The 14454-nt window shown below is 40.6% G+C and overlaps 1 protein-coding gene across 4 annotated transcripts in view; it reads left to right on the top strand.

Moving 5' to 3' along the window:
* Nucleotides 1-12020: 12020 nt before the first annotated feature.
* Nucleotides 12021-14454, top strand: part of LOC129719112 (titin) — a 145435-nt gene continuing 143001 nt past the window's right edge. Inside the window, exons 1-2 of one of the 4 annotated variants that reach the window (XM_055670511.1) lie at nucleotides 12021-12175; nucleotides 13084-13502. The gene's annotated coding sequence lies outside the window, so the exon portion shown is untranslated. Of the gene's footprint in view, nucleotides 12176-12406; nucleotides 12554-13083; nucleotides 13503-14454 lie in introns of those variants that run through there. The other 3 variants (XM_055670512.1, XM_055670514.1, XM_055670513.1) reach the window with 3 other exon arrangements.

Below are 14454 nucleotides of genomic sequence, written 5' to 3'. Positions count from 1 at the left end.
CCATTGAAGGCGAATATGGGTTTTGCAGATTGGCATGAGCTTTGTATGTATTATCAAACAGGTTCAAATGAGTCTTTCTCGTGGTTAACACGATGAAGTTTGGGTTCGCAAAGTGTTTACAGATCATGAAGTGATTTCATGAAAAATATGCAGGCTTTTTTTCTCTACTTCGTATGCAGACGACGAAAAAACCTATACACGTACAACAGAAGAATTGGAAAAGCAAAAAACTAGTAATATATTGCTAGACTGTAGATGAATGTTACTTTTTTTGAGTAACAAATTTGTTACAGGGGAAGAATTTTTCGTTATTGCTTTCAAAAAAAAACAAGAGAAACTTAAGCATGGATGAATAAAAAAAAGAAATTTGATAGAAATGGCTACTCAAGCATCATCGGAACTAAACAAGACTGATAATTATCAATTTCTGACAGAAAAGCACAAAACAAAACAATAGAACAAATAAGCCCGAGGATTTGACCAAGTATTCAAGATGCGAGTAAGAGTGAAAAAAAAATGAAATGAATCTGTGAAGAGTGATTAATATAACTATACTCTGATGTATTATCTTTGCAACGCGCACTGCAGTGTACTTCAGTGTATTCTCTCTGAAGTGATTCATCACTTTTGTTTCGCTCGGCTATGGTGTAAACAGCAAGTCAATTGATTTTTTTCTGCGAGCGGCAGAAGCACAACACAAAGCAGAAAAAAGAAGTATGGTGCAAAAATTGCTATACGCAGCAATGAATGTTGTGCGGAGAAGAGCCGCGGAGAATTTTGACATTCGCTCTTTTCACATAAAATTCAAAGCCTTGGTACTACATTCTAATTCGGAACTTGACTTTCTGTTTTTTTTTATACACAGACTTTGCAGCCAACTGTTTAGTGTACAGGACAATTGCGGGGCTACCGCTACAATCCTGCTGACACTAACAGTCTCTCCCGAGCCGAGACTCGAACCTACGACGACTGGCTTGTTAGGCCAGCATCGTACCTCGAGACCAGCTTGAAGGATTATTTCACATATTGAGGAGAATAACAAGCCTCAAATCCGTAAGTTCCTTAAAACATCGTTTTTTATAAACCCTGAAATCCTGAAAACTATAAACCTTGAAAACCGCAAAGAAATAAACACTAAATCTGAGAATCTTTGACTATAATATTAATTCTATGACTCCCATAGAACACTAGACGGAAAGAAACACTAAAGATTGAAAAAATCGTCAAAATATTCAAAAAATCCTTTTGATTTTTGGATTTTTCTCGAATCCTTTGATTTCGGAATGTTTCATTCTTTCAAATCCTGCAATCTCAAAAATAATAGTATCAGCATTGAAAGCCTCAAAATCTCAAAAAAAATCCTATAGTTCCTAAAAACACTCAAAATTTAAAAAATCTCAAAAAAAAATTCAAAAGTTCTAGCAATTTGAAAACCTTTGTTATGTATAAATCCGGAAAATCCTAAAAGTCTCAAAAATTTTATGAGTCTGATAAACTGATATAGGGGAAGATTACCAGTTATGGCCTATAGAGTTTGAGGAGTATTGCCATAACTGGTACCATTGCGCTTATGCGATATAGCCATAACTGGTGCACTTGCCAAAACTGGCTCACCTGCCCTATCTTGGAATATACAAAACCGTAAACTCTCGAGAACCCCATATTCTGGAAGATATCAAGGTCTCAAAAACCCATAGCAATTCAAAATTCGAGAAATTCTTGAGGGTCATAAAATCATTGAGATAAAAAAATAATGAAAGGGCTAGGAATTTTTGGATCTGTTCATCCAAGATTTTTTTTTTTTGAAGGGTTTTTTTTGTTTCAGCCAAATCAAAACAAGGAAATTTTTTGTGGAACTGCTCAATGACGTCTCCTTCTGCTCCAGCTAAACGTTGTAGATCACGTTCTCGATGTGTTGGAGAATCCGGTGAGCTTCGTTGAGGCCCCTTCTTCCCGCCGAGAATGGAGAATTAAAAAAAAGAAATAACTTCGTCCGATGGAGAAATTGTATGGGAGGATAGTCAGTTTTAGACCTGGAAACAGTCAACAATGGTTTGTTGTGTGTTTGCAACGTTAAGTGTCTTCCGAATAGTGACCCGACAGAAGCGAGTTACAGCGAAGATCATAACAAATGTCTCCTTTAATATTTGGTTGTAATTTGCTTCAACCGGAATTAAGCTTGCCGAGGCGTGTCAGTTTGCTTTCGCGATGCCATGGTGGAACCGGTGTGTGACTCTGGCTCCGATGTCCAACTGAGGATTGTAGTTGGTATCAGTAACGATCGGAAGAACTCTTGGATCCGGCTTTCAGAAGTTGATCCATAGAATACCGCAGCTTCCGTAATTCAGGAACGTACTTACCATGGTAGTTCGCAGCTCCTGGAGACGACGGCAGACCGGCTGGTGGTGACGTGTTGACAATAGCGGCAATCTAGTGTTGATCCGGTTAGCTGCCATCGCTATCCAGTATCTGTCTTCGATACTTGATTTAGCACATAATGACTAATTCAGCATTGCGATTATACTCATTGCTCATCTTCTGTTCGGCAACCCACCAACACGTCGTTCAGCTAACGTCGGAGTGGTCGGTATTCCCGAGCAGAAGGAAATAGCATCATAATATCATATCAAAATATTGGAAACTCTATATCACAATACCTCATTTTGATCTTGATATAGTTGATACAGTTGATAAAAAGCAAAATATAATACCAAAATGTTATTTATCCAAGACTAGAGAAATGAAAATGGGATTTTTCAAATTGCTAGAAGAGATTAGACTAAACTTTGAAACAGACTTAGTAACGATACAATGAACGCGATCTCGCAATCTAGAAGTTTCATTGATAAGCGAGCTAGTGGTACAGAACTCATATTATCAGAGTCAATGCAGTCATAGTTTTCTCAATACAATGAACGAACGTCGTTAATATTGTTTTATCACAGGTTCACAAAATAAACAACTATGCTCCAATGGAACAAACTTCTGACGGAAATAGTACAAATGAACAGGATTTTTGCAGCTCCCAGTACAGATGAAAATATGGCAACAGACCCATTTGAAGAATCAGGTCTTTCGCTGATGCCTTGGAGCAATTAGTTTCGGCAGATTATTCTATGCTGTTATTGTGTGTGTCTAATTAGCTTCAGTTTGAATATTAACCAAAAGGTTGTGAATATAAACTAAACCATTTTTCTAGTCAATTTTTTATTTTTAAATATTTTTCATGTGACGTCACACAACGTTATTCCCCCTCTCCCCCCGGCGTCGCGAAACGTCACGATTTCATTAACTCCCCCTCTTCCCTACATGCGTGACGTACTTTATGGATGTCGCCTAACTACAGAACAGAGTTCAGTGCAGTATTTTGACGTTGACTAACGTCTATATCGAAGTTAGGCCCCTGAATTTGAAAATCTAGTAATTCAACCAGGGAAAACCAGAAAAAAGTGGTCAGGTTTTGAGCGCTTATTTTGCAGTCATCTATAATCAGGTTTTCGAGGTTTTGGCATCAATCGATCAGAAATTCTTTTACGGTTAAATTTATGTAACAAAAACAAACTTTTGTTTGAGATACACTATTGAAAAATTGGTAATTAATATCGATTGTCTAAATCATACCGCGCAGCCAATCACTACCTCTCTTCCCAAGCACAGTCGACACTAACGGATACAATCGATCTGACTTTGTTGTTATTGTTGTTGTCACTTTCTGTTTCCGATGTTTATGCTGCTGCTAGCGGAAAAAACCTTGCAAATATGCATCTTTTTGTTGGTGTTAATTTCACGACAGCGCTAGGTGTTAGCAGCTGAAAGGAGGAAAGACAAAATAGTACCGGTCATCTCGAGCCGGTTTCACCCGTTATGCTGGTGGCTTTAGTAGTAAATGGCTACTGCAAAACACTTAAATGGCTGGAATTCTGGACGGACTAACCAGGAAATTATAATCGGCAACTGGCACCTTTTGGTGCCACGAAATTTTGTTACAGAAGCGGCTAATTGAATTTTCTGTTATACCAAATGCTGCTGCTAGCGGAAAAAACCTTGCAAAAATGCATGTTTGTGTTGGTGTTAATATTACGACAGCGGCCGGCGCAGCTTTCAAGAAAAATTTTTCCTTACCATTCCATCACCTATGTAGCCCCTCCTTCTTTCTAATTATCTGACGAAGCCTTGGTATAAAACGTACCGTTCGAACATTTCACCCCATCATTGTGATTCCAAAACCGCACCAGTGACATACGGACGATACGGATTTTTGTTATAAAGGTTTACAGCTATAGTAATTTGCTAGCAGTTTCGTCTAGTGCGCGAACATATTGAGAATCTTCGCAATGTCTCGACACATGAACATGATCTATAAGCGCAATTCTCGGAAGCGTGCGAAGGATCGGCAGAAGACAATTTCTCCAAAGGTACGAAGAACGATTGCTGGGCAAGAACGAGATCAAGACGACATGCTAGAGGTTAAAGGTAATACGCTTTCAACTGATTGGGACGCTGGAGAAGGACCTTCGACTCGAGGTAGGAAATTCAATTCAGTTTATAATGAGGTCAGCAAGTTTTCACAACTGCATATACTTGTCGCTGTTATAACATGTTTTCAAGCATATAAATTTGATAATATCTATATTATACTCGGTTTTTGTACCTCTTATTCACAGTAAGGCAGTAATGTATAGCTCTACTTACGGCTGTACATTGGCCTACCCGATCAAACGATTATAACAAACGGGTAACACAAACATATCTGAACTTGATAGAAATAACAAAGCCTGTAATATTTTTGATATGCCAGAATGGTAAAAAGTACAATATTATATCAAATTCTGTTACCATACACTTGAATGTTCAAAAGTGTGTTTTTCTAAAGCATATTTAAAACAAAACTTGTTATTCAATCAAGAAAATATTGTACATTCTAACTAATTCTGATCTTTTGACGTTGACTAACGTCTATATCGATGTTAGGCCCCTGAATTTGAAAATCTAGTAATTCAACCAGGGAAAACCAGAGAAAAGTGGTCAGGTTTTGAGCGCTTATTTTGCAGTCATCTATAATCAGGTTTTCGAGGTCTTGGCATCAATCGATCAGAAATTCTTTTACGGTTAAATTTATGTAACAAAAACAAACTATTGTTTGAGATACACTATTGAAAAATTGGTAATTAATATCGATTGTCTAAATCATACCGCGCAGCCAATCACTACCTCTCTTCCCAAGCACAGTCGACAAAAACGGATACAATCGATCTGACTTTGTTGTCATTGTTGTTGTCACTTTCTGTTTCCGATGTTTATGTTGCTGCTAGCGGAAAAAACCTTGCAAATATGCATCTTTTTGTTGGTGTTAATTTCACGAGAGCGGCCGGCGCCCCATCATTCTGATTCCAAAACCGCACCAGTGACATGTGGACGCTAGGTGATAGCAGCTGAAAGGAGGAAATACAAAATAGTACCGGTCATCTCGTGCCGGTTTCACCCGTAATGCTGGTGGCTTTAGTAGTAAATGGCTACTGCAAAACACTTAAATGGCTGGAATTCTGGACGGACTAACCAGGAAACTATAATCGGCAACTGGCACCCTTTGGTGCTTCGAAATTTTGGTACAGAAACGGCTTATTGAATTTTCTGTTTTACCAAATGCTGCTGCTAGCGGAAAAAACCTTGCAAAAATGCATGTTTGTGTTGGTGTTAATATTACGACAGCGGCCGGCGCAGCTTTCAAGAAACATTTGTCTCTACCATTTCATCATCTATGTAGCCCCCCCTTCTTTCTAATTATCTGACGAAGCCTTGGTATAAAAAATATCGTTCGAACATTTCACCCCATCAGTTTTATTATTAAACCGTACCGGATACATACGGACGCTCGGTGTTAGCAGCTGAAAGGAGGAAAACAAAATAGTACCGGTCATCTCGTGCCGGTTTGACCCGTGATGCTGGTGGCTACTGCAAAATACTAAATTGGCTGGAATTCTGGACGGAAACCAGTGAACAAGAAATCGGAAACTGGCACCTTTTGGTGCCTCGCAGTTTTATAATAGAAGCGGTTAGTTGAATTTTATGTTTTACAATTGCTGCTGCTAGCGGAAAAAACCTTGCAAAAATGCATGTTTATGTTGATGTTAATTTCACGACAGCGCTAGGTGTTAGCAGCTGAAAGGAGGAAAGACAAAATAGTACCGGTCATCTCGTGCCGGTTTCACCCGTTATGCTGGTGGCTGTTAGTAATAAATGGCTACTGCAAAATACTAAAATGGCTGGAATTCTGGACGGACTAACCAGTAAACGAGAATAATCGGCAACTGGTACCTTTTGGTGCCTCGAAATTTTGTTACAGAAGTTTTGTAAAAGAAGCGTTGCAATTCCCTCTACTATTTGCTTCAATGGAATATTTTTTTTTAATAAGAATACGGTAGTCAACGTCATGCGGTCGTGTCTTGAATACCACCCTCCTACTTTTTACTATGTTTCTTTTAAGCATACATCGCAGAAAAGAAAAATGCGTTGTTTGCTTTGCATCCCGAAACTGAAACAAACTAAATTCGAATGCTATCGAATTTAGCTCAGCAGTGATCGCTGCGGTGTACTTTTGTGAGTTTTTATTACTCGAGTAGTTTGTCGATCACCGAATGTTTCTTCAGCTGGATTATCGTAAAGCTAAGCTCAAATGAAGGAGACGATGCTCGCGCCGCTCTATCTTCCATCCAAAGGACATCTCGCTCGTCCAGAATCGGACTCAGACTGTAGATGTGACTGTACTTCTTCGCTGGTCGTCACCCGTCGCTTGAAACTCAACTTTTTTCATCACTTTGACCGTCTCCATAAAGGCCTCTGCCAACGTTGATGACTATAGACATGTCTCAACCTTTTGTTACTCTTTTTTTTCTGACTGATAGAGGAAATTCGAACCTCGGGCCATCAGAACAGGGACAATGCCCTTCCGCCGATCCTGTAACCGACGAACCGTTTATACAAGCGATGGTCTGAATGGATCCACGAAAGGACGGTCTTCTTATCACTACAAATGTATCGCTGCATGACCTCCAGAGAAGCCATTTCGACGACAGAGCTGGCGAGCTTAGCTTTAGCTTCAGGCAAGAATTCGATAAACGTTTCAACGGTGCCACTTTTGATAGCGCTATTATCAGAGAGCATAGTGGACCATTAGCCGTCACTGCAGGTTTTTTCGCATGCGTCGACGAAGAATATACCAGTTCGAATTTGTTCTACTTCTGGTAGCCTAGCAATCCACTGATTCACTTTCATGCGCACTCTCGATCGAATTGCTGGTCCTAGCCGTATTCACTTCGCCAAAAGCCCTAGTTTTTCTAGAACGTGAAGGTTGACATCAGTCCAAACGGGTCGAAGTAGCTAACGTTGCCAGCCAAGTTCCGCAGGATTTTTAGCTCTCGCCAATAGCCTGTCTTTTTGTCTTCGCCATGTACTGATAACAGATCAGGGGCACCCGCCCGCTACATCTTTAACGGTGTCGACGCTGTTAAAATAGTCGTCGACGTAGTGGTTGTTTCCGTCGCTTCCTGTTGCTTGCGGGAACTGCTTCGCGAACTTCTTCGTGGTACCGATTTTCAATACGTCCATTACATGTGGTATATGCCAGAAGCCAGTGATGAATTAATCCAGAACAAGAACCTCAGTACTAGGGTGTTCCGAAAAAAATCGATGTTGAAAAAGTCAATGTGCTCAACTCTAAATTGAAAGATAATGTTATATATAGTATTTTTGTAGAACATTTTGTATTTCGCTTTGCAGGAAAACTCACATTTGTTGACTTTTTCAACATCGTTTTTTTTCGGGACAGTACCAACTTATCGACTGTCGAAACCGAAAGAATCCCAGGAAGGGCCCTTTAAAAGTTTTTCAGCTAGACTCCTTCTGCTGCTGCTCTTGCATCTCACACCAGACGATACTGATTCTTCTGCGGATTGTAGACGATGTTCAGTGGAATGTTCTACACCTTGCTGCTGACGTGACTGCATTGACTACAAGGTAACCGCACCGAACCGAACAATAAACTGGTCATCAAGTGCGATCACAGTTCACTCGCAACGCTCAACGTGTTATCATAACTTCGGGCTGTTGGAGCTCCGGAGTCCGGTTTGAATCATTAGCCTTGCTACAGTATCCTTCCACCAGATAGTCATACTACGAACCTTGTCGTAAAGTTCAGGGTTCTTCTGCATTTTGAAGTAGAATACTTCTCTCAGGAAGTTCGGCTACATATGGATGTGAAATGAAAATCTAAAACCGAAAAAAGTGAAAAATATGTCCAATTTCAAATGCTAATAAATCGGTTAGTATTCGATGGATTTCCTTCGTTTTTGCAGCAATAGATTGGGAAATCTTTTAAGATTCTTTCCAAAAGAAGATAATTGTAATTTTATTATTCAGACAATTGTACTATTGAGAATAGTCAAGCCTTGTCAAAACGAAAAATTCGACCTCTGATTGGTCGTTATATGATTGCTTACCAAGCACGGTCGACAGAATCATATACCTTGCAATTTAAAACATGCTATTTGGCCTATATAAGAGCCTGTTTCAGCCGAAGCCGCTCATAATAGTTCTAGACAGCGACCACAACAGTCGTCCTCCCTTAGCAGCAGCACTAGCAGTGCAGTGGATATCAGCGATGGCGGAAAGCGGCCACAGCTGTGGCGTAACAATGGATAGCGCACTAGTTGCAGCGGATTCCAGCAACAATAGCAGCTGGGCCAGCTGATGCAGGGACAGTGGATACCAATGGCAGCGTATAGCGGCCACAACTGTGGCATGGCTATGGATAGCGAACTAGTTGCAGCGGATCTCAGCATCGATAGCGGCTGATGCAGTGAGACACTTTAGTGAAATGCAGTCTCTGTGTGATAGTGGGCACTGGTAAATGCATTTAATGAAAAATTGACTCATTTTGGCAACACGTGAGCCGTCTAGTCTAGTGTTAAAACAGTTTTTCACTGTTCATTTTATCACAAGGAATACTTTATTCGCCCTATCAGTGATAACGCAAAGATGTGATCGGCATCTTATCCGATACTAAAATGAACAACAAATTGTCCTCTTCAGGATGAAATAAAAACTTGACTGAAGAGTTAATATTTTCTAATGAGTTAATTCAAATTTTTTAATTTGTAAAAGTTATAAATTTTACTTCATCTCAGTGTCTCAAAATGAACTGAATTATCTCTTCCTTCAGTCATGAGCACGACATTCGAAAAAAATTCATCTCAAAATTTAAAAATTGTTAAGCCCCAACCACATACATAAGACATACGTAACACTGGCGTTTTTTTTCTGGTACACATTGCCCCCTTAGTACTCCGTACCTCGTCCTGTCCAACTGCTCGACGAATAATGAACATAATGAATTTTCTTTTTCTCGGTATTATCGAGCCCCATAGAAAATCCCATAAATAAACGTTAGCCCCATAGAAAATCCCATAAGTAAACGTTATTTACAAAATCATTGCAGCATTTTTCGAGTAGGAACGAGACAAATGCAGGGCTGCGCAGGTACACTGCCTTCAAAAACAACTTAAACAGTGATTTTATTCACAGTGTGGTACCATTCGAGTAGTTCATTTTGTACCAACTTTTTTGGAAGATTTCTTCCTGACTGTTACGTATGTCTTATGCATGTGCCCCAACCATGACAAGCAACTTACTATATTATTGAAAATGGTCAATCCTTGTTGAAGCGTAAAATTCGATTGATGTGATTAGTCAACGTTCATTTACTACAGCGGTTCTCAACCTGGGGTACGCGTACCCCTAGGGGTACGCGAGAGCCTTCAGGGGGTACGCGAAAGGAAAAACAGTAATGGCGGACAAAGCAATGTTTTTTATAATACTTCAGTTGTTGTTCAAACTTGCTCTCAAAGCATGACTGTAGCAATAAAACGAACTATAGTCCAATTTGAAACCTGGACTAGACTACCACAACGTGATCTACCACTACTTTCTCATACTCTGCGAAGACATTAGAAGCCAGGGGGTACAATTAATATGGAAAATATTGCCAAGGGGTACGCGGGCATAAAAAGGTTGAGAACCGCTGATTTACTAGATAAAATGACTGATACGCAAGCAGCCGGGTTATCTTTCTTGTAAAAGTATTCTACTTCAACCTTGCGGTCGTGGCTTTGCACACAACTCTCCTGTTTTTTTTCTCTATACACTGTAGACGCTTCACTGCCATTCGATGATTGGTGGGAAAACTGGAGTCGTTCTCTGTCCATAGCAAACCCGTCTCGATGCGGTCTCCTACCCTCACAGGTGTAGCAACGCAACAAAAATCCCAGGTTTTTCCATAGTCAAGTTGCTTTTGATGCTCTTGATGTTGAATCGCTGGGTGTATCCTAGGGCGAAGATAATCAGATCCACTCTTTGTCAGTCTTTCTTGGCTCGGAATACTCCAGTAGTCCATGTCACTCATAGTGGTCGGATCACTTTACGTACTCCCAATCTTTTGTACCAGCGTATATGAGGATCTCGTGTCCAAAAAGGGCGATCGTATTCACAAAGATAATTCGACGGTACATCTTAATCATGCGGAAGGTGATAGACAACTTCAGATAGATAGCTTAAATGTTACAGCTCGCTATCATGTTACAGCAGCCTGCGACATTGCAACCAAATTTCAGGTTGAACGGGAAATTACCATGCTCGGTAAACCACAGTAGACATCAGTAACTCTCGGTCGGCCGTCAGTCAAGTAACCAGTCCCGTCGCTTCCAGATGATCAACAAGCTGTTAAGCAAGTACTTCGAAGCTGGGTAAACTTGCCAGCTTCAGAGGAGTCACCTTCTGGACGGTTTTCTGGACACTTTCCAAGCTTGCCGGATGAAGTTAGCTTTCGCAAACTCTTTTTCTCTTCCTCTTCCTCGGAACTTTCCGAGTTTTCGTCCCTAAATAACCCAAGTAAATCTTTAAAATCATGAGAGTCACTGGACTTGAAATAATCATATTTCACGAAAACCCTGAAAATTCAAAAACTCCTAAAAGATTTAGAAGCTCTCGAAATCTCCAAGTTTTCATGAATCATTCCATGGGTCTGAGGTAGTACTGATTTCAAACAGTTCCTGTGTTTGGGATATACTTTTTCAAAAAGAGATAAAGGATCTTCACACAAAACTCGTATGCGAATACTCAGTCGTAAACTGTGTATCTTCCATTATTCGTCAATGGAGGTGAGTATTGTTACGGCTGGGTATTTGTATACGATGTGAACATGAATCCTCCTATTATTCTTACTACATTTTCAATTTGCGGTTTTTGTAAATACACAAATTTGTTATCATGTTTCAAACTCTTGTGGAAGATTTTTCATATCACTATTTCAAAGACGGACTTCAGACTGTGAGAATTCGCTTGCGCTTGAACCCCGCTGAGGAGAAGCACTTTTCTACCGAATTTCGCGAATCATCCTTCGGCCGGCGTCCCGCAAGCGTGCGAATATGCAGGATATGCTGTTCTCATAATCGCGCAAAGCACGACGCCAGGAAGCTGCGACCGACACCGGTGGTGGTGATGATGCTGATGATGATGCGAGTTAGAAACATCTCACACTCACTCTCTCCCTCTCTCTCTCTCTCTTCGCATTCGCGCGCGGGTCTCCCGCGTTCTTTTGCGTTCGTTCGTTCGCGTCTCTCTTTTGTTTCCCTTATCTATCACTCTCTCGCACTCTCGCACTCCGCCTGCTAAAGGGGGGTTCTCGGTTCATGATGCGATGCGTTGTTCATCGGGGCCCGAAGGGAACCGGTACACCGTCAGCTTGCAGCACATATCTATGCTCCCCAGCAGCGGCGGCCGGCTCGTAGGACCGTCATCGTATTCACCGCAATCTCTGACGTGACGATGGCGACGCTGGGTGGCGGCGGCCGCGGTAGAAGAGGAGTCGTCGGTTTGCCAGTTCGGGCCCAGCCCGGTGGATGTCGAACGAAACCCCAGTGGAGAGCAGCCCGCTAGTTTTTCTTCTTTTAAGCGGGCAGCAGCAGAAAAACGGCATTAGTAGAATTAAACACTTGAACCGAAGAAGACGGAACTCCGACCGCGTGGCGAGAGCGTCTTGGTCGTGATATTTTTGTAAGGCTGTTTTTTGCCCCAGTGCGCGTGTGGAAACAGCACCGGAGTCAAAAGGTTTTAGAAAAAAAAAGTAATTTCCAAGATTTTTTTTTGTGATAAAAAATCTAAAGAACTGTGGAAGTGTTGTTTTTTTTCGATTGAAATTTTGGTGATTTTTTGTTGTGTGGACTTTGGGGTCAGAATAAGACAGTGCTTGGCAGCCTCCCCCTCCTCGATTCCGGGAGTCCGAGCGAGCAAGCGAGATAGACCGAGTCGTGTGTGTGTATGTGGATGCATGGACAAAATATACCACAAGAAATTGCAACACACATAGGAGCGAGCGGAAAGCAGGAGCAGAAAAAAAAAGATTTTTCGTACATATCTCTCCCTTTTTCGGGAAGGTGGTGAAGAAGATCTGTGCGCCCTCTCTTAGTTTGGTCGTGAACGCCAACCGAGCCAGTCCGGTCCGGTTCGTAGTCTGCTCCGGTGGTGGTCAAGCATCATCACTATCATCATCATCATCATTATCATCATCATCATCATCATCACCGCCATCAACGCTCGACATCAGCAGCATCGACTTCATCCCCTTGTGCTCTGCCGTTGTTGTTGTTGTTGTTGCTGCTGCTGTGGCTGTGGCCTAGGCCTGTGCTGAGCTTCGCCTCGGCCAGTCAGTTTCAGTTCAGTGGTCAAAGTGTGTGCAAGTGCGTGCAGTTTAGTCCCCTGGACTTCTCTCCGGTCTCGAGTGTCGAGTGGCCTAGCGACAGTTACTAACTTATTACCAATCCCAAATCGAATCGACCATTTAGCGAGCAACCGAGAAGGGAAAGAAAATCTACTCCACTGTGTTTGACAAACAAAATAAAAAAAGCTCCGCTACATTTCCGGGAACAAATCTAAAGCAAAAAAAAAATTTTTTTTTTTTTCGAAAAAAACGGAAGCTTTTGCATATGTGGTGTGGAACTGGCAAGGATACTTCAACTTGATCTTTTTTTACAGGATAAAAAACGAAAAGCGGAAGAACCCAATTATCGGATTAAAAAAAAAATAGTGCATTTAGTTGGAAGAGCGAAAAAGCGCAGTTTTCAATTTGATCGGGAAAATTACAGAAGTGATTTTTTTGGTGAAAACGCAACAGCAAAGAAGCACACAAGTTTAGTTTTTCGCGCTCAGGATAGGAACAAAATCGCGCGCAGTGTGTTTTTCCTTCAATTTTTTTTCTTGTCGTTTCGTTTCGTCGAATCTGTGTTCTCCTAAGCTTTAGGCTTAGCACCTTAGCTTGTGGCAGCCGGGTTACTTACTGATCCGGAGCTTGGTTTTTGTTTGCTGCTGCTGCTGCTGTTTCGGATCTCGTCGGTGGACGTTGGCCCCTCCGGTTTTTCGGACAGTGAGGTGGAGACTATTTTAGCGAAGATTAGGTGAGTTTTTTTTTCATTGCCTGAGGGGTAATTTTTTACGTGAAGTAACGGTTTGCGCAACTATGTGAAAGGGGTTTTGGACTTAGAGAATGAGTTAACATAGCACTTTATCAGCAGTTTTTTTTTCATTTTTGTTTCAAGATCTTGAATTAAAATTTAAAAAAAAAAATCATCAAATCAATTTTACTGCGAAGGTCAATTGTAATCGATCATCCTTTTCTCGTCATCAATTTTAGTTATATCCAAAAGCAAAACCGTTACCAAATTTTTGAAGATATTTTGAGTGTAAGTTTTGATTTTCGGTAAAATTTCAAGGTCAAAAACGATGTTGGATGAAAAAAAAAAGTTTCTTCCAGAAACTAAATTTGGTGGTGGTTTGAATTTGTGACTGTGAATTTTCACTCTTGCAACATTGTGGTTGTGAAACACAAAAAAACACAATTTTCCGGAAACCAAGCTGACCTGAATAATTATCAACAAAATTGTAACTCTGGTTACAATTTTGTTGATAATTAGCAATTAATTGAGAGGCAGTGGGAACAACGACTTGAAAATATTTAGGCAGAGTATTGCATTTATCGAGTTAATACTGAAAATCAATTTATTGGTTAATATTTTTCATTACTCAGTCAATCCAGTCATAGATCAATGTAGAAGAAATTGTAAGCAATCAAAACCAAAAAAATTTTTTTTTGATAATGGGAAAAAGCCACGAGTGGTTGCAATTTTTTGCAGGGCCCATAATGTTGAGCTGGTCTATATTAAGATTAGTGGAATGAAAATCGACTTATTTAGAGATATTTCCATTTCAGCTCAAGAATTCAACGCGAGAAAACAAGATATGTGTGTAAAGAGAATAAATAATATTTTTTATCATGCGTAACCAGAATTTGATCAAACGGGAGTCAGCAATAAAAAACACAGAAAAATATTTGGAAATTATACTATACGA

Source organism: Wyeomyia smithii, chromosome 1 (assembly GCF_029784165.1).
Source record: "Wyeomyia smithii strain HCP4-BCI-WySm-NY-G18 chromosome 1, ASM2978416v1, whole genome shotgun sequence".
Lineage (NCBI taxonomy): Eukaryota > Metazoa > Arthropoda > Insecta > Diptera > Culicidae > Wyeomyia > Wyeomyia smithii.
Note: the sequence above shows the minus strand (reverse complement) of the source record. Positions and strands in the feature narration are given on the sequence as shown.